We start from the raw sequence: 26353 nt of genomic DNA, 5'->3' as shown, positions 1-26353 counted from the left end.
ACTATGGGCATAAATGAACATCGTTCTATATGCCCAAATAGAACCATTTAGGCTGAAAGGCAAAACCAAGTATGGAATACCTTTACCGGTCGTATGGGGCATTAGGCCACAAATCCAACAATTTGTCGTGTTCATAACTAGCTGGTGTTGGTGCAAAAGTTGAATAAAGGAATTGTTGGCAAATTCCAATCTTCTAACTACTTCATGTTCGGGCAGAGGGTGAAAAGAATGAGAAGAAATGGTAGGGGGAGGTGTAGGTTGCACAGTGGGCATAAACTTCACTTTAAAAGAAAATGTCACATAACTAATTAAAAATATCATTAAGCTCAGCAACATAAATAAACACAGTATTAAAAATCTTTTTCGTGTCATTAGTTTGTATACTTTGCTCTTAAAGCTTATTGTCTCAACAGGTCTCTCCAACTCGAAGAACTCCATCCTCACTAAATATGCTGCTCGCGGTGGTAGGGTGTTCTATGCTAAGGAATGCCTCTGTCAGCCCAGGGCAACTCCCTTAGGCCAACCAGAACTGTCGACCTATCGTCTCAGGCTTGCACTCCAAAGACTTGTCAACCGCGACCCTACAGCTAAACCTGGATGGCGGTTCGAAAAACAAAAAATCAGTAGTTCCTCGGAGGAGAGTTAACCAGCAAACAGAGAAATCATAAAAACTTCATTTATTTTTTATTAGTCCCGCAACTCTTGGTCGCAAATTATGACGGTCTTTGTTAGGCAATGTCTGTTCGCGGAACAGGAGTTCAGGCTCAGTAGTGTTCAAACAATTCAAAGAAGGCACAGCTTCTTGAAGGAGATCGTCGCTTTCTTTCTCAGTGTTCGTTCCATTCAAACGGGCATCGCTGAATGGCAGAAAATGATGCACGGTCTCAGTCTCATAGTCTGGAAGTCCTTTCTGAACCCACCGGTCGTACGGTAAGGGCAACGGAGCCCGTTTGCAGTGTACGCCGTGGATCCAGTTTTTCTTGCCGTGCACTCGAACTGCGGAACGTGTAGACAATAAAACCAAGTGGGGTCCTGTCCAGCGGGGCTGCTCGTTCTTGCTCCTCTGAAAGTTCTTTACAAACACCCAGGAACCGGGTTCAATGGCGTGACCTGAATCTTCAGAAGCCTGTGGTAAACTATCGTGAACCTGTTGGTGTAAGACACGCAGTTTAGCCGTCAGTTCGTACAAATAATAAAGTAACACAGGATGTTCAATCTCACTAACTTCGTCGATCTTGGCATGCCCCAAATATTCGCCAGGCGGCCAACCACGACCTCATACGGACTCAAATCCATTCGCGAATTCACAGTCATTCTCGTGGACAGAAGGACTAGGGGCAAAGCATCTGGCCATTGCAAACCAGAGCTCGCTTGAATTTTTGCTAATTTTAATTTCAAGGTGCCATTATAGCACTCGACTAAACCAGCTGATTGGGGGTGATTTGCAACGTGGAATTTCTGCCTTATTCCTAATCCCTCACATACTCTTTTCATCACTTGACCCACAAATTCACTCCCATTGTCACTCCAGATCATTCTCTGCAAACCAAACCTAGGGAAGAACTCTTTGATAAAGGCTTTCGCTGTGGACAAGGCAGTATTGTCCTTCAAAGGGTAAGCTTCCACCCATCTAGAAAAGGAGCAAACAACCACTAACACATATTTCAGATTGTTGCACCTCTCATTGTGGATGAAATCTAGCTGCAAAGCCTCGAACGGATACGTTGGAGGAGCAAAATGACCAGCCGGGGTTGGAGTTCCCTTACCAGGATTGTACATCAAACACACCATACAGTTCTTGACCAAATTCTCTGCACATTTGGGAATTCCTGCATTCTGCCAAACCGGGGCCAACAACTTGCAAATCCCTTTCACGCTGATATGTGCCATCCCATGAGCCATTGTAACAACTGGAAGCACATATGCATCGGGTAACAACCATCTTTGATGCTCTGACAAATCAATCCAACAACCATTCGAGTCCAATCTACCCTTACTCTCTCTCCATTCATTCAACTCATTCGACGTAGCTTCAGCTTGTATGGATTTCACACTCTCAATCGTATCTTCACACATACTTCTATCTGGAACCCATCTCGCCGGACCTGCAACATACATTCGGCTCATCACATTTCTCGCAGTTTCTTTCGCGACTTAATCTGCAAACGCATTTCCGCGACCAACATCATCCATAACTTTCGTATGTGCACTCCGTTTTACAATCGGTACTTGCAATGGCAAAGTAAGTGATTCAAGGAGTTCATTCACCAACTGGCCATGCTGGATTTTCTTCCCTTGCGAAGTCAGGAACCCACGCTCTCGCCACAAACGTCCAAAACTATGAGCAACGCCAAACGCATACTGGCTGTCAGTGTACACATTTAGTCGTTTTCCTTTCGCCAACACACATGCTCTCGTTAATGCAATCAACTCTGTTGCTTGGGCTGAATTATGTGGGACACGTGCAGCTTCAACAATTGTATGCAAAGTCGTAACAGCATATGCCGCAGTCGTATCACCATTCGGAAGCTTGAAGCACGAACCATCAACCCACAAAGTACTATCACACTCTGGAAGAGGAGTATCCCTAAGGTCTATCCTCCCTTTCGTTTCTTCCTCAGCTCTAAGGAAACAATCATGCTGTTCTTCAACATTATCTGTCTCAGCTGAAATCGGCAACAACGTGGCTGGATTCAACGTGTTGCATCTTTTAATGTGCACATGACTCGCTAACAAGGTCAATTCGTAACCCGACAACCGAGCACTAGTTAAGTGCTATGTCTTGGTACGATTCAACAAAGTATCCACTGCATTTGGAACCATCACAATCAGTGTATTGTCCATAACCAAACCAGCAGACTGTCGAATCGAAACAGCCGCTGCTGCTGTAGCTCTCAAACAACTCTGCAACGCTCTTGCTACCGGATCCAAGGTTGACGAAAAATAAGCACATGGACGCTGCTTATCGCCAAACTGTTGAGTCAACACTGACAATGCACATCCATCTCTCTCGTGGACATACAATGTGAAAGGCTTACTGTAGTCGGGGGTACCCAACACAGGAGCCGAACACAACTCATCATGCAATTCTGAAAAGCTCTTCTGACATTCGTCAGTCCAAGGAATAGGATTTGGAGTATCCTTAACAGTAAGAGCTATCAAAGGCTTCGCTAACAACGAGAAATTAGGGATCCACTGTCTACAGTACGACGTAATACCCAAAAACGCACGTAATTCTCTCTGTGTCGTAGGCACACTCATTTTCGCAATAGCTTGAATTCTTTCTGGGGTCAGTTTCCTTCCCTCCTTCGATAAGACGTGACCTAAATAGGTTACTTCTTGTCGACAATATTGCAACTTCGAAAGAGAAACTTTGTGTTGAAAATCAGACAAGTGGCGTAACAACGACAAAGTAGCCTCTCTACAAATCTCTTCATTGTCAGCAGCAACTAACAAATCGTCAACATATTGAATAAGATCAGCACCATCAGGTAAAACCAACAAATCAAGTTGCGTTTTCAAAGCTTGGCTATAGATCGATGGACTCTCACAGTAGCCTTGAGGAGCGCGCTTAAAGCGGAAGCTTCATCCTCCTAAAGAGAATCCAAAGATACTACTCTACGGCAATCGGGATGCTGAAGAAAGCATTCTTCAAGTCAATCACCGAAAACCACGAGGCTGTAGCCGGGATCAAAGTTAGCAAAGCGGTGATATCAGGCACAACAGGAAATTGCGGGACAACTATCTTATTCACCTCGCGAAGATTGATCACAAACCTATATACAGGAGGCTGTGAAGAATCTGTCCTCTTCAGAACAGGCAAAACCGGACTATTGCACACATTACCTCTCGTTTCCTGATCACACCCTTTTCGATCAGATCATAGATGATCGCCAAAAGTGCTCGCTCACCATCGCTCGAGATACGATACTGTGGAATACGCGGTAACCTAGCATTCGCTTTCAGTGTCACAACATATGGCGGAATCTCCAAGAGGCCTACATCGTTCGGACCAGTAACCCAAAGAGAATCAGGGAGGGAAGACAATTCAGGTGGAAGTCGATCTATAGATATATACATCGGAGAGATCACTCTCTCACCCAATTTAAGATGTACTCCTGACGGAGAACAATATAGCTTCGCATACAATCTTTTCAATAAGTCCAATCCCAACAAGTTCTCACCACAACCGGTCGTCAAAATGAGGGGTGCTTCAAATTTACGAGATCCAACAGAAAGAGACAATGGAGTAGAAATCGGATTCGTAACCGGGGCGCCAGAAAATCCTACTGAAACATTCTTTAAGCCAGACAAAGGTGCGCCAGGGAGTTTAGAGTGCATAATAGTACTCTTCGCAGCACCAGTATCCAACAGAAAAGGCTCTGACACACCTGATGTAATCACTTCAACATAGGGTCCACTCTGATCTACTGGAACTGAAACAACTCCCTCTCTTTGTCTATGGCTGTCCTAGCAATCTTACCATCCACTTCCTCACCTTCGACATAGTAATCGTCCGTATAGTACTGAGCTGTCCTACCAGAGGCACCTTGTTGCTGATCAAAACTATTCATAGAATTCTGTGGAGGCAAAGAAAGCGCGTTCTGACCACGACCTATACTTCTAGGCGCTTGTTGAGCACCTCGACCTCTCACACCAGAAGCACCATTTGTGCGCTGTAACAAAACCGGACAACTACGCTTGAAATGACCCTCTTCTTTGCAATACGCACACTGATTAGGCCCATACGGAAAACGTTGTTGAGAAGACTCGTTCCTTTACGAGTTTTTCGAATATTGCTGATTCTGCTGAAGTTGATTATTACGGGGCGGATAAGCTTGTTGTAGAAGAACTTTAGTCTTTAGTCTTCAATACCTTAGTCTTCTTATCCTCTTTCTCTATCTCTTCTTTGTTCCTATTTTCATATTACTGGGCCGTAGCTAAAATCTGCGCTGACGTGGAAACAGCCCAAGCACTCTCAGAATCCTTCAGTCTATTGCACAATTCGGGAAGCAAATTATGTACGAATTTGTCGACGAACAATCTCTGACCACCTTCGGTAGCCATGTCCTGACCACTGTTGTCTACAAAGGTCTCTTCAAACAGCGTGAAAAAGTCGGACACAGTTTTGTCTTTCTTCTGCTTACACGCAGACAACTTGTCCCAATTGACACGCACTTCAGGCATCAAAGTCTTCATATAAGTAATAATTTTACCAGGAAGTTCAGTAATCAAATCCTCAGGCTTAGCGCCACCTACTTGTATATTATCGGCATCTCTAAGATTAACCCATGTCCCACCTAATTCCTCCACATGATCCGTATGACAAATCTTACTCCAAATAGGCTGTGGAACAACATTCCCAAACAACATATCTATATCCGCCAAATTCATGATACACAAAGCCACAGTCTGAGTTAGCTCCTTATAGTACCCTGCTGGATTTTTGCGTGGATCAGGCAAAGTCTGCTTAAGCGCTAAGACTTCAGGACGTTTCCAAGAAACATGTACCCAAACACACTGGAAGTGTGCAGCAACATTTCCATCTTGAGGTCTCCAAACTGGAGGAACCTCACGCATCGGATATTGACGCGCTTTTCTCCCTATTGACGAATCAGGCTCAAACAGTCGCTCAGAAGGAGCACTTCGGAATGACAACAACGCCGCAACTGCTTTCTCAATCTCGAGACCCACAACGGTCCCTTTCGCAAACTCTGAACGTATTCGGTACAACTCAGATGGAGCTTGTCCTACTTCTTCTACCCATGGTTCAAAAAGGAATGCACACATCATATCAAAGATGTACCATTGCTTTGGTGCTTCCCATTGATGGAAAACATCCATAATACCCTCAAGATCATACTCCGTAGAATACGTAACCCATTTACGCGCCATGTGATCCAACACTGTACGTTCATTAGCATCAGGCAACTGACTACGTGATTGTCTACGCTCCTCAACAGGAGACATACCAAATGATCCCAACAGAGGAGAAAAGATACTAGTAACTGCAGCAGTCATTCTTTGTCTAGCAGAAGGAGAAGGTGACAACATAAGAGAAGACGGAACAACATTAGGGGAAGCAAAAGTCGGAACAGAAGGAGTAGACAAGACAGGCGTAGGAGTAGCAGACGAAGGGGGTAGCAAAGTCGGTGGCCCTTGAGGAGGCTGCACCAAAAGAATAGTAGCCAACGGAGGAGGAGCTGGCTGTGGAGGAATCGCAGGTGGCAAAGCAACCGAAGGTTGCGCAACTACAACTGGTGGCGGTGGTGCCGTAGCATTCTGTGCATAAGGGGGTGGCGAACTCAATAGATGCGACATTAAAGGATCTTTCGCAAGATCTTTCTTCTCTTCCTGCTCTTTAGGTGGCAAAGCTGGGTAGCACTTATCTACCGCTAACACTCGGATCCTAAGCATTTGTTCGCTCTCTTGCTCTTCCTCATTATCCCTAAACTGTATAGCAGCTTGCACCATTGACAAACCTCGTTCTCGTTTATTCTTCTTCGCTAACTTAATTTCTTTCTGTTTGGCTTCTTTTCACCATATGCGGAAAGAGTCAAACATTGCCGGCCGGGCTTTCTTCTTGAACAGTTTAACTTCGAGATTGTCTAAAATCTCTGTTTCAAAGCTACCATAAAAGGGCCACTGTAGGACGCCGTCTTTTCTCGTGTATTTAACCCAGATGTCATTATATCCGATGGGGCCCACACTATGTTTTACATAGAGCTCATAGGTCGGAGTTCCAATCGGAGGAACCGGACACGAATCCTCCAATCGGGAATCCCTAGAACAACCAAAACAAAATATCTTTCCGAGTCTGCTAAGACCAGGCATCTTAGCTCACTAGTCTAGCTTCAAACTTTAAGGGAAATCTCAAAACGATAGTCTCGTGAATACACGAGTCCCTCGGCTTTGGGGCCTGCAGGTACCAAATCAAAGCGATCCTCCAAGGGATACCAAAACAAACTAAGGACTGGGAGACACTCCACTCATACTTAACTGAAATGTCGATGGCGTCACCAGAAGACCCGTCTATCGTCTCGCTCTACAAATCGTCTATGGCTCCAAGACAGGGCGACAGTCAGGGCAGCAGTCCTTCGTAAATGTAAATGTAAATGTGGGTGTACTTGTAAAGCGCACTGCGACTCCATGGAGTATCCTGGCGCTGAAGACCGCTGGGGAACCCGTCCTGGTTTTCCCTGTGAGATGGTTCCTTACTGGGTATCTCCAAGGTGAAACCAGGCATCCCCGGCGTCTGTGGGGGGCCGTTGTAGAGATGAGGCAAGCTTAATGCCCAGAGTTGCCGAGTGTGTTTCCTGGTTAGAGTAGGCACCGAGGCGAGAATTATCGAGTCCGCTTAGACCCTGGTCCACGACCCTGCCGCGTCAGGAATTGAACCCTGGTCCCGGGCCGTTCTCTGCTTACGGGTCTGCCGCCTCTAATGAGTGAGCCACACCACTCCACTTCGTAGCCGTCGGAAAGCGGGGAACCTCGCAGCAAAGACTTTCGGACCACGACGACATACAGGGGTCGATGAAGTGGCAGGCCTTCCTCCAGAATTTCCACATGAAGCTCCTCACGATCTTCGGGCTTGGACCTGGAGTCGCCCCACGTTGGGCGCCAACTGAAGAACCGGGTTTTAGAACCCAGCAGTGCCAGGGAAAATGCTCGAAGTCTTCGGATTCCCCTGCCTCGGCAAACAGAGACACGGGACACTTCTTCATGACGTCAAAGACCAAATTTTATTGGCTGCAACCAGGAACAGAGGTCTACGAAGCACATACTGTTGGTTTTGCTAGAGACTGCACAAATTCAATGAGCGAAGCATGGTCTTTTATGCCAAAAATCACATTCCAGGCTAGCATCGATTGAATACAAACTAACCAATCACAGTGTGACATTTTGAAAGTAGCGCATGACGACAATCCCACTTTCCGTTGTCCAGCCCACCAGAAATGACCAAGCACATTCCAATATCCTGTTTGATCAGGCCGGACAAACCCATCATAAAACCTCACCCCAAATCAGTGATTATGTTGTAAAGGAAGGAGCAGAAACAGATGAGGAGCAAGAGAGAAGGGTGGGTGCAGTGTACTATAAACTCAGCAATGTCCTGCTCTTTGATCTTTATCTGACCAGCTGCTTAACAAGGAACTGGCTCAGCGAGGTCAGCCTCGGGCAAGGGAGTCAGTTCGGCCAGGTCACTCAGAAGTCAGCTAAGGTGTACGTGTCCCAAGGACTCGCTCGGCCGTAGTCATCGGCCTATGTGAGGGCAACCACACAAAATGGCTGCCGTACACAAAATGGAACCTGAGGGTTCAAACGAAATCCCTGAATACATAGTGTTCTCATTGATCGATTAAGACGAAAACACTCGTACACACCGCATTCGTGATTTGCGGTCCGCTGACACCAAAATCGTCTATATCCGACGACCTTTATTGAACGGGTTCAGAACCTATCAACCAAGGACCCTCGAACCACGGAACCACAAGCTGACTCCAAGGAAGTACCAATCAATTGACTTGTGCTACAGTATAAAAGAGCGGTACAAAAAGGGGTGGTGATGGTCGGAGCATCTGAACCAATCAAACACTCACACCCAGTCAACAAATCTGGGTTTAATCCATCACCGTTCTTTAGCCCACTCTGCCACCCCAGTCCAGACATGGCCATATGCAAATCAGTCTGACCCTGTGCCTCATGGGAAAAGTCCAGCCCAAACTGCCAAGCCATGCCTTCCCTGGACCGGAAACAAGCTTCCAAGGACCGGTTTCTGGCATTTCAGCCGTCTTCAGACCGGCTTGCTTGAACCCAGTGGCAAGTTGAACAAGGGACTCACGTCTGAGAATACCCTGCCAACTTATGGGGAACAAAGCGGTACAAAAGGGGGTGGTGATGGACGGAGCATCTGAACCAATCAAACACTCACACCCAGTCAACAGATCTGGGTTTAATCCATCACCGTTCTTTAGCCCACTCTGCCACCCCAGTTAGGACATGGCCATATGCAAATCAGTCTGACCCTGTGCCTAATGGGAACAGTCCAGCCCGAACTGCCAAGCCATGCTTTCCCTGGACAGGAAACAAACTTCCGAGGACCGGTTTCTGGCATTTCAGCCGTCTTCAGCCCGGCCTGGTTCAGATGCTCCGTCCATCACCACCCCCTGTTGTACCATAGTATAAAAGAGGCAAAGAGAGTCGCCTAGGGGACAAACTTACAATTGGAGTGTTCTTCTCTTTGAATCTACTCATTGGATGGCCATCTTTATCAGCATGATCACGAGGGACTCCCCAGGCCCTTGATTGAGCTTCTATATCATTGTCTGGGAATGTAAAGTCTTCCAATTTTGGCTTCCTCGTTATATGGGGATAATAATTTTAACGCCCAGGGCTTAATCAATCCATGTGCTTGATGACCGCTGAGGACCACTCTGCCCTGATAGGAGTTAGAAAATATGGACATAGGAAGCCCATAGTACCCGAAAAACCTTGCTATCCATTTTTAACCGACAGTAGTGGCAAAGACCCTGCCGCAATACACACTGATGGCCAAAATAGTTACTTGAATATCATCTCATGGAACACAGCGGGTCTGGGGAAAAAAATACTACTTCCCTACTGGAATAATTTAATTTAAAAATATGACCTGTACATTTTTCAAGAAACTTGGTGCCTTGAGCCAATGTATAAGTCTGGTTATTCCTCTTTCTACGTCCCAGCTATTTCCTCAGGACGGGGTCCCCTGTCTTTAGGTCAAAATGTCACTAAATTGCAAAATTACCCACCATCATTGCGCCTCATCAGACATGATGAGGCTAACGATTCGGGTTCCTCAGGCCACCGCGATTTTGGAGCTTTATAACATCTATGCCAGAGGTCTGCAAGGGCGGGCCAAATCCCCGACCATCTCCTTGCTTGCCGATTCACTCCTCAGTTGTCGCCCAGATTCTCTGCCCATAATTGCCGGCGATTTTGATTGTACTTTTGAACCGCTGGCAGTGGACTGTGCTGGAGGCTTCTCTGAAGAGGACGCGAGATGGGGAATTCCGCAACTGACGACTGTGCCAATTAAAAAATGGACACAGGTTGTCATCAAAATGAATGCCTTGGTAATGGAGCATGCCCTGGTAGCTGTGAACGGGCGCACGCCATCAGATTTTGCGAGTGCCTGTACCTATAACAGGATTACTTGCCCCAGCAGAATAGACTACATCTTGGTGGATAGGAGACTGTGGAGACATGAATGTGACATGATTGTCACCTCATCTATCCATAGCGACCACAACCCCCTATCTCTCAGTCTGCGGAACCTCATAATTGAGGGGAAGCTCCTGTCCAGTAACAGATCGAGGCTGGCGACTAGAGAAATTGTACCTTCAAACTGTAAAAGATTCATTAAATGGCAAAATGTTGTCATTAATGAAAAAAAGAATAGCGCTCTGGGGGAGATTGTAAGAGCACAGACGGAGAAGCTCTCTGCAATCTGTACTAATGATTTCGGTCCTGCCCAGGCTGATGAGGTTTATGCGGAGACAATTGACAGGATGGCCGCCCTCTTTCTTGATTCTCGCAGGTCAAGCCAATCAAAGAGCAGGAAACCCACAGCCAGGTGGTACAACCAAGATTGTAGGGGAGCTAAATCCAAATTGATATGTGCCATCCAAACCCGTGATACAGCCGAGGTTAGCCTACCACGAACCGAGTACAGACGAGCACTACTGGTGGCAAAGAGGGCTTGGGATGACTTCCACTGGGAGGAGTTGAAGCTGGCTAGCCAGTCCAAAAATGGCGAGCAGTTTTGGGCCTTAGTAAGAAGAGCAAACGGTGGCGGCACTGAACCAATACCCAATCATATTACTGATGGGGAGTGGTTTGACCACTTCAGGAGGCTCTATGAAGGGTCAGGGGCACCACATAACTGTGAGCCGTCCGTATACTGCACACCACCCCTGACTGCCACCGCGACCCTCATTGATCCAGTAGGGCAAAGAGAGGTTGAGTTAGCCATTTACAAAATAGTACAAGGGAAGGCACCAGGCCAGGATGGCATCCCTGGCGATTAGTTTCATGCCAGCACCAAGCCGTGGGCTAAGTTTTTCTCCCTTTTGAATAACGCCCTCCTCCATGGGTCCCCAGTTCCGAGTTCATGGAAAGGGGCCGAGGTGATTCCAATTTATAAGAAAGGACAAAGGGGTGACCCTGCCAACTATCGTCCAATCAGCCTCATTGATGCTGGACAGAAGGTAGTTGGCAGGGTCCTCTTGGAAAGGATCCTCTCCTGGGCGGAGGAGAATAACATCATCTCCCAATTCCAGGCAGGTTTTAGGGCATGCACAGGCACTGTTGATCAGGCATTTAGGCTGATACTACTCCACTGGAAGACAGTATCTATTGGCAAGGGTGGTCTGTACTTGGCCTTTATTGACCTGAAAACCGCGTTTGACCTGGTCCCCCGAGAGGGTTTGTGGGCGGTTTTGCAGAAGATGGGATTCCCCTTGCCCATTTTGAATTTGCTGGCCCGCATGCACGACAGGACGTATGCATGCATCCGGTGGGGCACGCAGGAGCAGAAAACTGCTAAAATCCAGGTAAACAGAGGTGTCCGTCAAGGATGTGTCCTTGCGCCGACCCTCTTTTCTTTGTTTGTAAACGGTGTTGTCTCTTTCCTATCGGACATCGATGCTGATGCCTCTAGTTTGGCCGGTGTTAAAGTCCCTGCTATGCTTTTTGCGACGACACGTTACTGGTTTTTAAAACGCCTATGGGGCTCCAAAAGCTTTTGGATCGGTTCTGTGTTTTTTGTAATTCTAGGGGCTTGGTCATTAATACATCAAAAACCAAGCTCCTTTATTTTAACCCTAGTAGGAAAGCCAATCGTACGCTCATACTTAATGAGGAGCCACTAGAGCGTGTTAAAACGTTTGACTACCTAGGGATTAGGATATCCGACCAACTGAATTGGAATTCACATATTGAGAAAATGGCCCTAAATCATAAACGTGTTCTGGGTATTATCGGTAGGGAGCACAGAGCCTCATTATCCAGACCCATAGCCCCCGCACTAGAGATATATTCCGCAAAAGCTATAAACATTGCACTCTATGGAGTGGAGCTATGGGGCTTCAATAATGTTGATTCCCTTGTGATGGCCGAAAATAAGTTCTTTAGGGAGCTTCTGTCTTTACCGAGGGGCACCCCGAACAAACCTCTTCAATACGACCTTGATCGCAGATCTATTAAAGATCTTATCATCTTGCGGCCGCTTCTTTATTGGGCTCGCCTATGGCGTACACCTGAGCTAGCTAGTCACGCAGACAGCCTTAGAGAATTTATGAATATGCAGGGGTCGCATAAAATTGTATGGCTTACAAAGGTTAAGAAGCTGTTAATGGATGTTGGTCTTAATGTTGCGTGGGAGACCGGCGTATCGGTTTCCAAACTGGAGGTAAAGAGAGCCTATTGGTTGTGGGTTGATGCCCAAGAATCCAGAGCTGATAACTTGGGTAGACTAACAGACGAGTTTCGTCTGCACAAGACAGCACACTCTCTTGAACCGTATATGGATTTCATTAGAAAACCCAAAGACAGGGCTTTATACATCCAGTTTAGATTGGGAATTCTACCGGTACGGGAACGTACTTCCAAGTGGAAACCCCCCAATAAAAAATCTGCCACCTGCCCATTTTGTAACGATGCACTTGAAACCATTCCGCACCTTTTTTTTGTGTGTAGCGCCTACAATAAACCAAGATCAAAATGGCTAAAACCTGTCTGTCGGCAGCTCGAGACTAGGAGCCATGTCTCTGCCCTAAGAATCCTCCAGACAGATCTTAGTACTACTCTGGTTTGTGGGGTAGCTAAATTTCTTAGCTGGGCATGGGTGATAAGACTTAAAAATCTAAGATAAATTTTATAAGGCTATTGTCTTCTTAAATCACGATCAAAGCTGTAAAATGGTTTAATGATTTTTTAATTTCTGTCTTTTTAATTATTTATGAAGTGTTCTTAAAAAACATGTACTGTATTTTAACTGCTTTGTGCATCAGACGGTTTCCGGTGGCTCTAGAGAGTGGTGTGAGCAATAGCAAGGAGTGAGGAGCAATGAGTGAGGAGCGGAGGCAACGGCGGTTGAGCCCGGAAAAAAGCTGCGGCGCGCAAAAAGGCAAAAAGGACTTGAGAAGCTGGAGCCGCGGCAGTCACAAAAGCCGTGGCAGTCACAGAAGCCGCTGTGAAAGGAATCCGGGCATACTGTGGCAAACTCGGGAGACGCCGGTGTTATACATCACCGCCGAACTTGAAACCCGGCTGTAGCCCGGTTGATGAGCGGCAGCTGTGCAGCGGTGCGCTGTTGAGGAAAATGCCTGAGGGTGCCACGTCCTTGTGAGGATTGACGGCTGGACGCAAGTGAGAGCAGAGAGCAGCGAAGGGCTGCACCTGGAGTGTGCTACGTGCTGCCTTCCCTGCCGAGCAGCGCTGTGCTGCTTTGTGGTAGCCAAGCCGAGCTGCTGAGGGTAGGAGGGGTCCGGTTGCTCCAAGAGGCTGCTCCAAGGGGCCGTATCCAGGCTCAGACTACGGACCACGCATCACGACCAAACCACACCTGAAGAGGTAGGGGTGCAGCGTTTGAGGCTCGTGTGTTCATATAAGGTTTCTTGCCTTCTGGGCCACTGGGTCGGTGGGACAAGGCGTAGGCTCGAGACTGTATCGTCGTCGTCACCACCATCCCGAAGCAATCCTTCCTGCTCTGTCTGTCTGTCTACTCAGGGTGCTGGGGGCTGCTGGCTGGTGAAGAGAAGAGAAGAGCGGGAATGAGGCAAGGGGCACGAGTTTGTGGGGTTTAAGCCCGAGTGTCAGAAAACCTCTCACGGCCCAGAGTGTGTAGGTATCAGTGATCAGTGATCTGGGACCTGTGACTTGTGACCTGCGCCCAACGATTGGTAGCCAGTAGCAGTCGGCTGAAGCTGCAGCTGAAGCGAGGGTAGAGGTCCAGAAGGAGTCCCGTGAGCCTTCCCACAGCTACCGTTCCTCATCTACTCTGTTCGCCTTGAGATGAGATCTGGCAGGGTGAGGATAACGGCTCCCCAAAGGAAAAAGAAAAGCAAAGGGAGAAATGTGAGGTCAGCTTTGGACCCTGAGCGGTCACCTAATCTGCTGCTGAGCGACACTGATATCATAACTGAAATCATGTCTCACGCCACCAGGAAGTGTCCTGACACAAAGGCCAGCAAACCTATTGGAAATCAACCAAAGATAACAACAAAATGTAATTACATAAAGGGCGTCGGGTCAACGGTCTTCTCTAGCAACAAGAACATCACTGGGCTCCCAACCCCCCTAAGCCCACTGGTGACTATCATCAAGGGCGGCGCAGCAAAGGCATCATGGACTTCCCAACGCAGTCACACGTCAGCCACTGCTTCCACCAAACCGCCAACGGCAGTTCGAACCGCGGTCAGGGGGAGCCCAGTAAGGAAGTCCCCCTCAATACAGAGAGCGTGTCGTCACAACTCTGCTCCATCCGGATTCGCCATATCCAGTGTTGCCCTCAACACACTGGAAACCGATATAGAACTAGCGGTAGAAAAGAACAGCATTCTGTAAAACTTCAACCAAACGCTTCCTGAAGACAGCTTCAGCATCCTGTGCAGTCAAAATGGAGAATCTGCGCTTCAGTTCATCAAGGGCATCGACACCGCCTTCACGACGGAAAGTCCAGGTACCTCCCTTGGGGGGGGGGGGGGATAGACCAACAGGACCTACACCGTGTGTGCAAACCTGAGCCAGTGCCTACTGAAATCATAATGAACACAGAGGATGTTGAGGAAGGCATGAAAGAGCTTTCCTACTTTGATTCGACGGAATGGGCAAAAATGTTGCACTCATATGGGAACTCAATCCCTGGCCTTCCTCAGCCATCAGTAACCCCAAGGCAGGACAAAAGCGAGGTCCCCTCACAAGAAAAAGCATGGGCTACCGCCCTCGATATCCTCTAAAAGTCAGCAGATGCAATGTCCTATCAGGCTGATAAAATGGACATTCAAATCAGCCTTTTAAATACACTTGCCGTATATGTAGTCAAAATCGACGAAAGGATCTCAAATCTAAATAGCCTGATCAGACGGGCTCAGGAAACTGTAGATTGCCCGCAGCAAGGATGTGACTGCTCACCAATAGTGGAGAAACTTTGTTCGCTCCCAGGCATAATGGAAAAGCTTGTAGAAGACTCAAAAGAAATAGCAAAGGCTACACCCATCCCTGGGAATGGCAGCGATACAGATGTAGGTAATTCAAGCGAAGTCCGTCAATCAAAAACAGTTTCCAACTCAAGGTTAAGAGGGGAAGAAGCTGTCAACTCCTCACGACCTCAAGAGACAGTGGTGCAAGGTGGCGGTATGAGAGGACAGCAATCTCCTCAGGTCACCAGCAGAGCAAGTTCCACCCCTCTTTCTCCAATTGAACAAGAAGAGGGTAATCCTGTGGGAAAAGTAAAAAGACAGAGGAAGCGGAAAGGACGCAACAAAATGAGAAGGAGCAAACAAGTACTAAATCTCTACCCGATGTTCAACACCCTTAGACGTCCTGGAGCCTCAGGAGACGATGAGCAAAAAAATCCCTCTGATCCAGGAACTACAACGGAAGTACAACCAATTATCCAGGACTGTGAAAGAAGGAAGAGGGACATCTCCAGCTCATCAACAGCAAATAAACCATCAATGGCTCCTCCGGGACAATGTGTGCTTATTGAAGTAAAAGAACAAAAAACCACTACTAACATGGCTTCCCCAAACACACCCATCAAGCAGAATGAAATGGCTGTGGACCAAACACCAAGTCTCGCGACAAGGCAGCCTGGAGGCTCTATTTTAAAGCAGGTAGACACAGTCAACTGTGTCAACAACCAACAGGGCGCACTCCCAGCAAGTGCTAACTGGAACTTTGGTCATGTAATTAATGTAAGGCTTGATACTGTGCGCAATGAGGTCTTTTTACAGGTCTTTTGATAAAAGTTGCTCAAACGTCCAACAAGGACAAAACAGAGGCAATGCCTAGGCCGAATAGCACAGCTCGGAGTGGGGACAACCTCTCTACCCTCTTTTACCCAGAATACAAGTCTAAAGGTAGCCATGATATCCTAAATCGGGCTAACATCTTAAAGCTGATACAAGCGTCAGGTCTGTCAGATGCAATTACCACTCAAGACATAATATCGGTAGAATTCATTGCACCATGTCAAGGCCAACCAAACGAATCCACAAAGGTCACCTGGAGTACCTCAGAGGTAATGAATAATATTCTAGGCTTAATTGACACCTTTAAGCAATGGGGAATACTGATACAACCGGGCAGGGAAGCAGGCTATCCACAAGTTCTACAGGGAAGCCGTGGTGACGAACATAGTCGTGCAGGGAGGGGTACAGTATACTCCGTCCTCAGGGGCAAACGCAACAAAACTACCACTTCCGTCCACTCAATGAGGAAAGCAAAAGAAGACGGGATTACATCAATTAGGAATCAGGACGAGGTGGGTTTATGGTCATGGCTGGCCGGCGCCCTGAATACAACCCGCCTGTTACGTTGGCATCCCAGTAGGGAGGACCGCCACGAAAAGATTCCTCTAAAAATCTGTTCATGGAACATAAATGGCCTAACAAGCAAACTTGAGGATAACGCAGCCATTTCCTATTTTCGGTGCTTCGACATACTGTTACTACAAGAGACATGACTCACAGCACCGCAGCACCTAGAAGGCTTTAAAATCCATCACAGTCCAGCTTACAAACTGAATCGTACAGGAAGAGGGAGTGGCGGCCTTGCAGTTTATATATTAACAAAAAATGCAGTCACTTCCTGGGACCTGCCGGGCTCATCAAATCGTCTCCAGTGTGTGGGAATTTCTCTCACTCCGAGTAATGGCCAAAGTTGAAAGTTAATCTTAATGAACGCTTACGTCAGTCCAAATGCAGCATCAAGGAAATCCTTTGTAGAAGAAGCAACAGCGTCAGTAGTAAGAGTGCAAACAGGTTTTCTAAACTCTGAAATCTTACTTACTGGTGACTTCAACATGTGGTTAATGTCAGTCCTCCAAAAAAATGAGGTCACCAAATCACATGATAGCATCTGGGTGATACCACCGCAAGACCAGCCTGGATGGCACAATGACGATCCACATGGAAGTTCTCTACAAGGCAATCTTGAAAATCTGGGCCTCAGAGCCTTAAACGGGCATTATCCCGCTGACAAGCCACCTCGATTTTCCTATCTATCGAAAAAAGGCACTTCATTAATTGACTATACCTTTGTCAGCATTTCATTGCTCCATCAAATAGCAGGTTATTGTCTTGGAAACAGAACAGAAAGTGACCACTGTCCCCAGGAAATCATGCTGAGGACTTGTCTTATGCAACACAAAGAGGTAAGGGCTTTGCCATCCGAGAGCTTTACAATCAACCTCAACCGTATTAAATGCTCCTTTAAGAATCTTCAACATGTATCAGCAGAGGCCAAACAAACAATTGAGCGCCAAAAGAGCCCGGATAACATAACTGCCAACTGGTCAACATTTGCAACCGAACTGATTGACAGATTCGGGAAACCAATAAAACACACAAGCCAAACTGATCAAAAGTACACGCTGCGCTCGAATTCTGAGATACTATCAGCAACAAGATCGATGAATCTCTTATGGCGGGCTTTAAAAACTTATCCAACGGATCCCATTAAAATAATAAAACTGAGAGAGGCCCACAGTCACCTTAAGAAAGCAAAACGTGAGCTACGCATAAGCCAATGGAACTTGTTTTGGGTCAAACTGCAGCATGACATTAAAACAAACAACTGCGCCAGGTTTTGGCGCACAATCAATAGCGCATCTGGGCGCGCATCTAAAGTTGCCTCCTCGAGCATACTTGAAATAGAGTGGATCGATTTTCTCTATTCTCACTTTAATGACTAGGAAGTGCGCATTACCCACTTAAATCTCCCTTCGTGGACAAAGTGACACAAAAAGAGATTGTCCGGGAATCTGTTCTGAACACTTCAAATTCCCTAACGAAGCTAGGTCACAAAATGACATCAACAAAAGAGCATCTTTTAACTCAAAGCAGCGTCAATCTTACAACAGTCCAGAAGGCTGAAATAGAAAAAATAATGAAAAAGGGACGCAAGGACGGCGCTCCTGGTCCAGGTGGAATTCCTCAAGCTCTGTTTAAGGAAGATGCAACTTTTTGGGCTGCGAAACTAAGCCCCCATTTTAATTCATGTCTGCAAAACAACACCATACCGCCCTCCTGGCGTGGATCCATTCTCGCACCAATCTTTAAAGGAGGGGATAAAAAATCCCCAGGGAATTACCGTCTCATCGCACTCATTGACAATGAAGCAAAGTATTTTGCGGGACTGTTGCTCAACTCACTTAGGGCATGGGCTGATGATAACTCTATAATTCCTCTGAATCAAACAGGTTTCACAATAAACACCTGTACCTCAGTCAATCTTATGACCCTTTCCTACCTGATTGACCAAGCGAAGTTCTGTTCTTGCCCACTCTATATGGGGTTCATTGACTTCCAAGCGGCCTTCGACAATGTTAACAGAACTAAACTCTGGCAGAAGTTGTCTAGACTCAATATTCCAGCGGTCCTCCTAAGAGCCATACAACTTCTACACCAGGACACATGGGTTAGGATTAACATCAGGCATGGCTCAAGATTGTCCCGCCCAATTCCGATGAAAAAAGGCCTCAAACAGGGTTGTGTCTGGCCCCGACACTCTTTAACCTATTTTTAGCCGACCTCCCTAAAGCCCTCAACACGGTCAATTCCTACGCTCCCAAGCTATCTGGTCTGTCGCTGACAAACCTATCATATGCTGACGACGTGGTACTGTTAAGTAAAACAAAGATCGGAATGCAAAGAATCCTGGACGCTACTTCTGACTATTCAAATAACAACGAGCTTCGCATTAACAGCAGGAAGAATAAAATCCTAGCAGTGCACTCAAGGAAAGTTAAGAAACTGTCTTGGGCTTTGAACAATGAAAGCATCGTCGAATCAAACTGCCAAAGGTACCTTGGAGTAATTTTTAACAACAATGAAAAATTCAAATCCCACCTAGAAGAGCTAAAAAGGAAGGGTACGGCTCTTGCGTTTGCAATTGGACTAATTCAAAAGAAGCTACAAGGCCCAACTCTTGCACCCACACTACAGGTGGCTCAGGCAAAAATCATTCCTACCTCAACCTACGGTAATGAAGCTTTAAAAGGATTGGACAGTGACCATCTGGACACAATTATTACCAAGATCTATAGGTCAGTGTTCAAATTAACAAACCATACATCACCGGCACAAATTAGGTTAGAACTAGGCATCTGCAAACAACCATTGGCCAGAGCCATGTCTTTTCTCGTGTGCTGTCACAAATTGAGGTTATCAAAGGAGGGAAGTCTAGGGCACCATTTGTGGGCCAGTATTGACAACAACTCATGGCGAGCAGGACATGACTACTGGTCAAAAGGATTAAAAACCCTATGCCTAAATGACCTTGGGAACTTGCATGCTAGTCAGAAGGAATTCAAAAGGCTAGCGAAAATCAGTACCTAGCAATTATCAATAGTGGAGGATAAAGCCACCCTTGCAAAAAGAAGTCACGGGTGGATGACCCTTCAATCCTATGCCTTGTTAATTCCACAGCCGTACCTTACTATATCGTTCAGTGCTCGGACGAAACTACGTTTTTTAAAACTGAGACTGGGAGTTATTAACCTGTTGACTCACTAGCCAAAATGGAAAAGAGAACATGGAAGAGATCTATGCCGACTTTGCGGGACCCACAAAGAAGACATCATACACATCATCTGTCTGTGCCCAAAACTACTGACAGAGAGACGGGCCCTACTCAAGCACCATTGGAATAGAAATATGATTAGAAGCTGTAGAGCAGCAGTTTTGGCCTGTTTTGATCCTAGGAACACTAAATTAAATTGTGCCCTAGTAAAATTCATGGAGCGCATTGCAAAAAAACGTATTGAGGTGCCCACAGTTTGTGACTCCCCATCGGAATAACGCTGTCAAGTTTCACTTGTTGTTGCCACCCCTACTGGCTTTTTATGAATACAATATTTTAAATGAAAGTTTCATCTGTTATTGTTACTCATAATGGCTTTTTATGAACATGATATTTTATATGCAATTTTGAAACCTTTTAAATGTTTTGTATTTGCAATGGTTTTTTTAAATTACACAATAAAGACTTTATTATTAACTGCTTTGTGCTTTTTAAGATATTTTTCATATCAAAATAAAGCTTTATTGTTGTAAAGTCTTCCCTCGGATTAAATTTTATACATACTGATGCCTTCTCCGCCATAGCAAAAACATCCCTCCCGGAATTCTCCAGGGATCCTCTGGCACACCCTGGCACACCATCATCACTTATTCCCTTGTCAACGCTCGCCTGCTCAGGCGAGCCAACAGATGCAGCCGCAGTCGTACAGTTTATTTTACCCTATTCAAGGAAGTGTTTTGTTGACTGTTGGTTGAGAAGATTTTCCGGACCCACCTTTGCATACAGGGCAGCGTCAGATGTGGTGGATGTACCAATCGGTAAGCGCTCTAGTTTTAATTGGTTCAAGGAAAAGAGTTGTTGGCTCTGCTGGCTCTGTTGGATCAAATGATTAGCAATAGGACCGGGGCCCAGGTGTAGGCATAGGAAGGTGTCAGATGACTTCCCGCTTAAGCCGTCCTCCGCACCTAATTTTGCCCGGGCCCTGGCCCCTTTGCAGGACTTTATCTGGCCCCCCCAAGACCGCAAGCGTTCCGCTCGTGCTTCCCCCATAGACAGGGGGCGGCGTTACTAGGAGAGACTTAGAAAACAGACTTTCTTGTCCCAATATTACCTCCTCAGGAGCTGTCCGGGGAATTTTTCGGAAGAAGCCAGTAATGGCTGGGTGGAATTTATAGCAAAGATGCTGTAGGTGTCTGGTCCTGCTATATGATCTGATATATGATATGACTTGTACAGCTTGGTGACGAAGAATGTACATGCCCAGAATGTAATTTTTTGGAAGACATTACCCACCAGCTTACTGTGGAAGAGGTGTGGCGCAGAGGCCAGGGCAACTGACGCTGGAACCCGGGGCTCACGGCAGGCGCGCAACACCCATTGGACTCACCGGGCTTCAGCCCCCCCCCCCCCCCCGTTGTGTGTGGCAGCCCGGCGGGAGACAGATCCCGGGCACACACAGAGCTGCACCCGAACGTTTCACAGGTCTTTAAAAGACCATTTGAATGTTAATTAGGCCTTGCAGTTGTTTTACCCCTTCTATGAGCCCCTGCAGCTCCACTCTGCCTACTGATTAAAGGTTCAGCCCCCCCACCCCCCAAATTTTTTTCTTAGCCCCCCCCCAAAAAAAATTTGGCTCTAGTTGCGCCTCTGGCTCACGGTTCGATCCCAGGTGCTGGCGGCAGATAAGCCCAGCACCATGTGACTCTAGGCAATAGCTTGCTTAATCTTCCCGAGGGCCCCCAGTGCCTTGACACCTTCGGGTAATTGTTCACGCTTTACAAATACTGGACATTTAAATTTGACTGTCAAGAGAAACAAACTCTCACTTCCACCCCCACTCAATTGCTTTTTCAATGATTCGGTGTTTCAGTTGTCAACCTGCTCCCAGAGGCCGGCGGGACTTGCTGCTTTCAGCTTTCCTTATTTTCCTGCGGCTGGGAGTGGCTGCGGAAAGGTGAGGAACAGCAAGGATCAGCACAGAGATCCTGCTCTGCTCTGGTTAAGCTCTGCCTCTGCTCTATGTACAGTTCTCCTATCCGTTCAAGGAGGGGGCGACTGTTATCGCCAATGGCCGGGCCCTCCTCGTGCCTTTCCCCACTCAGGCAGCGCACTGGTAGCGCACGGCAGCAAGCACACCAAACAGAACAAGGGGAAATGAGGGTAGACAGGTGGGGACGCTACAGAAACCCAGCCCCCCCCTGCTCCCCCTGCCTTCCTCCCTTCCTTACCACGCTCCACACTTGGTGCTTGATGGCGTCTCTTCAGGGTCTCCTCTGGCCACTTAATGGCACTTAATGACGTCTCCTCAATGTCACCTCAAGTGCTATTAGGACCCGGATCCCCCAGCATGCTCCCCGCTCCCTCCTGATAACCTGATACCCACATTAAATCATCGACAGAGATTTGCGTGGGTGTAAAAACGGCCATGTTTAATATTTGACATTTCATAAACATGACAAGGCATTTCAAATTCATTATTCACAGTTATATCAACACAATTTTATTATTGACTTTCCATATCTCCCTCAGCAAGATTCCAATCCTCCAGCACTAAGGGGCTATCCAGCTCGCATCTTCCCTGCCGAGCATCCACGCAAGGTGCACCTGCGCCCCTGAGGATTGGGCCCCAAACCTCTGATCCTTGTCCACCATCACCAGGGGCCCGCCCTCAGACCACCAGGCTGCCCAGGGACCCAGGAGGCTCGTAACCGGTCACCCTAGCCTCCCCAACCGGGGCCATATTTTTTACCGGAGAGCTTACCGTCCCCCCCCCCACAGTGCTGGCCTAGGGAGTACGCAAGGCGGACTCCCGTCCATTCCGTCGGTCAATTTTACTGTTCCAAGGTCTTTCTACCGCCACAAAGGTGACCAGGGCCCACAGGTTCGTCAACTTCCCCACCAGCGCTCTAAATGAAAGACCCCTATTCTCTAACCCAAGTATCCGTAGACATGCATGGTAACTGTGCTCCATCTTTGTGATACATCACCTCACTGGAAACCATTCGGTGTGGAATGTGCCACAGGCGGCCCTTCGCTGAGCACAACCCGGCCCATTCCCCCTTGAGCCGCCTCTCTTGAGACATTCCAGGCTCTTGGCCGCGCTCCGGGCCCTTCCTTGTGATACCTCAACTCACCAAAATTCATTCGGTGCGGAATGCGACGCAAGCGGCCCTACTCTGAGCGCGACTTGGCCCATTCCCCCATGGGTTGCTTCAAGGAAACCTTCCCGGCTCCCGGCCGCCCTACGGGGCATACTCATTCAGCAGCGCCTCTTTGACCGCCAGGCTCTCCAGTGACTCTTCCACCTCGACAAGGCACACTAATGCACAGGAGAGAAATAGAAATTCAGGCACAGTCATGACGAAAACGCAACCATTGTTTACCAGTCACCCAGGCTTGATATGTGGCAAAACAAGCCGACCACCAGCCCCCAATTTCATCCCAGTGTCGGATGCTGGTCCCGCCTTGCCGCCAGAGCGGCCGCCCCAATTCTAAAAGAAGGCCCTGGGGCCGTCGGCTCATTAGTGCAAAAATTGTGTGCCCCCGCAAACTGAAGCACCCCCTGGAGTAGAGTGCTAGGTTCTCCTGACCCTCAAACGGCAAGGACTGGCTTGTGTAACGCAAACCTAAAAGATGCGCTACTATAATCGTACCCTTGGTTGTCAAGTTCTATGTATATACGCGCAGTGTTATCATACCTGACTCCACCAGGCACCGTATAATCACGCAGGACGCCACCGGGCAGTGAGGCAGAGTTGTCATGCCGGACCCCCTTGGGCACTGAGGCATAATATTCAAACACTGGTCCCCAACCGGTACGCAGTGGTGTTGTCATCATACAGGACTTCGCCAGGCACAATAGTATCACACAGGACTCCGCCGGGCAGTGAAGCGCAGTGCTATCATACAAGGACTCTTCCCAGGCACCATGTTAATACACCGGGTTCTGTCCGTGCAAAACGGAAATGCAGGGTTCAATCAGGCAACGCAATTCGACCCAGGGCATGCCTTGTAAAGATATTGGTAGACGTGGTCCAGTCCAGTAAACTGACGCCACCCAGCACAGTATTATCATACAGCCTCAGTATGCCACCAGGCACATCGTGAGTTGCACGGCTCTGTCGTGCAAAATACCACCCACGGGTTCAGTCGGACACAGTATTGTGTTACAATCATTACCATGCAAGTCATGACCCCACAGTGTACCAACTATGATCACAGCGGGTTCCGCTGGGTGCAGTAGTAATGTGATACATGGCTTTACCATGCTAACTATGACCTCACGGGTTCAGTCAGATCCAGCACGATAGTCACTGCATGCCTCTAGCCAAAAACCTGAGAACAGAGACTTCAGTCAGACCCAACAATATTGTACAGGGCCCTAAGAAACGTATTAAATTAAATGCAGTACCGCGTATACTATGACTGCATGGGGCTCCGTCGAGCAAAGCCCAGCAGTGCAAACGCACAAATACGGGAATCTCTCTGAAACGCTTTTATCGTGTAAAGGGGGGCTTTATTATTAAACACAACTCTACTGTCACTGGAGTTCACTGCCATGCAACCTATGTCTCTAGAAATGTGAGTTTCGCTGCCCCATTAAGTTACGAAATACAAATAGATAGTGCCTTATGTTTGTGTGAAATATTCTTCCCACACACAGGTGTGGTAAGAGAGCTGCCGCTCACTGTATTTAACACTAGTTAGATTTATGGTGCTAACCAGGCGCTATTTGAAGACTGAACAAGTTTTTCTTTTGAAGTTGTGTTTGTTCTAAGGATAATGCAAGGGCCTAACACGCTACGGGAGTCCTATTAATGTGAAGTAGTGTGGCTCACTGGTTAGAGGCGGCAGACCCGAGAGCAGAGGACAGCCCGGGACCAGGGTTCGATTCCCGGCGCGGCAGGTTTCTGGGCCAGGGTCAGCGGACTCGATAATTCTCTCGCCTCGGTGCCCACTCTGATCAGCGATCACACTCGGCAACTCTGGGCATTAGCTTGCCACATCTTCACTAACGGCCCCACCAGACTGCCGGGGATGCCTGGTCTCACCCTGGAGATACCCATTAAGGGACCATCTCTCAGGGAAGCCAGGAAGGGTTTTGCAGTGGTCGAAGCGCCTTGGGACCCTCCGGGTAAGTAGTGAGCTATATAAATGCCTATACATTTACATTTACATTAATGACTATTGACTGGGGCATTTACCCTGTTTTCGCCCTGTCCATGTTGCACTTATCCCACTGAAAAAGTCACACTCCTAGGTTTCATTCAATTATTCAGATTGACAATAGCTCACCCTTCATTCCCAAGCAATGGGTTTTTTGTGCACTTTATTCTCTCCTAAGCCGCATCTGGAAGGCACTTCACCACCACAAACGGGTGTCAATCGGGCGCAGTGTCATCCCTCAAGGCAGGTATAACAGTCACTGTAATACCCATAAATACGATTCATAGGGCACTGTCTGAAGATTAAACTGGCCTTTTTGGCATGGCACGGTTGGGGTCTAGGGACAGTACTTTTTGACTAAAGTGGTCTCTGGTATGGCCGTTATTGCCATTAAACTCGCACCGGGCACTTTCCAACCGGCAGAAAGCTGTGTAATGGTGTAGTTTCATTTCCCGTTTTATTTATCAAACAGCTAAGCATCACGCTACAGTTTCAGCAGATATGGCAGGCCCGTGCCCCATATAAGAATTAAACCCGTGGTTAGTGGATATTCGCAGCAACCAGGTGTAAACCGATAAGTTTGCGATCACCAGACAGGGCTCGGACCTGATACGAAGTGTTGGCCGTTTGGCGCCACCTTACTGTGAGTGCCCGTCACATGACTGTGCATGAATTAAATTGGAGAAGTGTACACTTCGCCTGTATGGGTATGTTTTACCCATCGCACAGGGCCTGATGGCGGAGGCATGAGTTGCCCACTTTTAAAAGATAACTGAGGACGAAGGTTTAAAGGTTAACTTGCAAGTTCGTAAGTAAGTAAAGGAATGGGGCATGCTCAAGAAGCATATAAACGATATTTTTGTGTGTTAAATTATTTCCTACATTCTACTTCGTGCCGACTGCATTTTAAAAACGCTTCCACAGAGAAAGCACATTTACATCTTTTGCCCTCCCATCTCACCAAAGGGCAGTCATGCGTGAAACAGCACTCCAGGCCTTACAACCATGCCACTTTAGCGTGACCGAGCCGGCTGTCTTCGCCGTTGTGCACAAGTGTAACAGGCACTACAATATCTTTGCACTACCACATATGCCTCATAACATTGGTGCATCGCATCACCATCACTACATGTGTGCATAAAGGCACAAATAACCCTTGACTAGGCCAACAGTCCAGGCTGGTTTAAGGTGTGTCAGTTATTGTGTTGTATATCTGAATGCAAATACCATCAATCTAAGAGAGACACCGATGCAGGTAACACAGGAATGTAGTGTTTATGTTTAAACCCCCCTATAACTACACAAGCCACACCCTTTTTAATTCCACACGCCAACACCACCCTCCTATATATCTCAATTAAAACCCTGGGCTAAAGTCTCGGTCATGTGGTCGCACTCGGGT

Source organism: Lissotriton vulgaris, chromosome 3_1 (assembly GCF_964263255.1).
Source record: "Lissotriton vulgaris chromosome 3_1, aLisVul1.2, whole genome shotgun sequence".
Lineage (NCBI taxonomy): Eukaryota > Metazoa > Chordata > Amphibia > Caudata > Salamandridae > Lissotriton > Lissotriton vulgaris.
This window is presented reverse-complemented; position numbering follows the sequence as displayed.